Raw genomic sequence first — 1,659 nt, forward strand, 5'->3', positions numbered from 1 at the left:
AGAGAGAGAATGAAAAATCCCCCGGCACGTCGCTTCGGGCACGGTGCGGTGGAGACTACTCGCGTCACAGCGCGGTCCGCGTCCGGGTCCCCCCGGCGCGCCAAAGAGAAGCCCGAGCCATCTTCAGAGACGCCCAGAGAGTCAGTCCCTTTTCACCCCGGAGAGCGCGGGTTTCTCTTTTTTCTTAACAACTCTGCGCAAGGTCATTAGTCACGAAGCCGCCGCCTGAAACCGCAGCAGCCTTTCGCCCGCGGGGGCGAAGGCTGAGCCGTGCGCACCGTGCGGTGCCCAAGTTTGGGTTCGCAGCCGCAGAGTCCGTGCCTTTTCTCACCTGCATTCGGCCCGCATGTCGGAGCAGTGGGATCTGCAGCGCTGTGCGCGATTCAGGGAGGAGATTGCAGCCTCTCTCTCTCTCTCTCTCCCCGCTCTCTCTCGATCCCTCCCCTCCCTCCCTCCCTTTCTCTCTCCTCCCTCCTCTCTCTCCTCCCTCCTCTCCTTTCCCCTTTCCCCCTCTCCCACTCGCTCCCTTGCACGCTCTCTCTCCTTCCTCTTAGTCCCAATGCAGGGAACTCGAGCTGAACTTGATCCCTTTGCAGTTCAAAGGTGAGCAAACCAGGCTCGGAGCACAGGCGACGTTAGCCGGCGAAAGCGCACGGCTGGGCGTCCCCAACGGCAATTAACAAAGATGCCCAATTCTGTCTGGATTTCCGAAGAAAAGCCAAAGGCTTTGGGGCGGGGGTGGAAGGGGAGGTGGAGTCAGAGACAGCTGCCAAGTAGCTTTAAAAAAAAAAAAAAAAATCCAGTTTGCCGAGGGGAGAAAAAGTGCCAGTCGTTTGTGGCCTCGGAAGTGCCCTGGCACGGCTGGTGAATTCCGCAGTTGTCTCGTCCCTTTCGCGTCTGGGAGAGTCTGGTGCGGGCGCTCCCGCCGCCCCTCCGGCTGCAGCGGCTCGGAGACACTGAACCGCTAGTAGGCAGCTCCCGTTCGCTACCCGCGAGCAGGAAACCCGCAAGTTGCCCAAAGTGGTGGTTGCTGCTGGGAGCTCGCTCGCTCACGGATCAGGCTTGTCCCTGACGCTGCTGCTGCAGCGGCGGCGGCAGTAGCTGCCCAGCCGCCGAAACTACACACTGGGAGAGAGGGAGGGAGGAGGGCCCGGGGTAAGGAGGCGGGAGGGAGCGTCAGCCAGCCTCCGCGCTCGGGAAAGCCCAGCCTCAGCTCCAGGGGCCGCTCAAAGTGTGCCCAATCCCAGCCAGTCCTCTTTAAGCCAAAGCTCAATGCCCCCCAGCGAGTACCGCCGTCTTCTTCTCTGGGGGACTTGTTTTCCCTCCCTCGGGCTGGTGAATTTCCTCCTCCCTTAACTAATGCCCAGTTCACGCGTGAGAGCTTTTCGAGCTGGTGTCAGGATAGATTTCTCCTTCTCCCTCTCTCTCAGACGACGTCCTCCCCCCACCCCCTCCACCCGGAAAGTGTCTCCGGTTCGCGATTTAGCATCTTGGTTAGGAGAGGGTTATCGGGGTCTTGGGAAACACACGAGAGCCCAGAAAGCCAGTCTGTTCTGAAAAACCGTGACGGGCTGCAGTAGTGAAGAGAGAACATCAAACTCCAGAGAGCGGGAGAAAGATCCTTTTTTGGGAGCTCAGACTTTGGATGGTTGCGGGGGG

This window comes from Colobus angolensis, unplaced genomic scaffold, assembly GCF_000951035.1.
Source record: "Colobus angolensis palliatus isolate OR3802 unplaced genomic scaffold, Cang.pa_1.0 Scaffold29, whole genome shotgun sequence".
In the NCBI taxonomy this organism is placed as follows: domain Eukaryota; kingdom Metazoa; phylum Chordata; class Mammalia; order Primates; family Cercopithecidae; genus Colobus; species Colobus angolensis.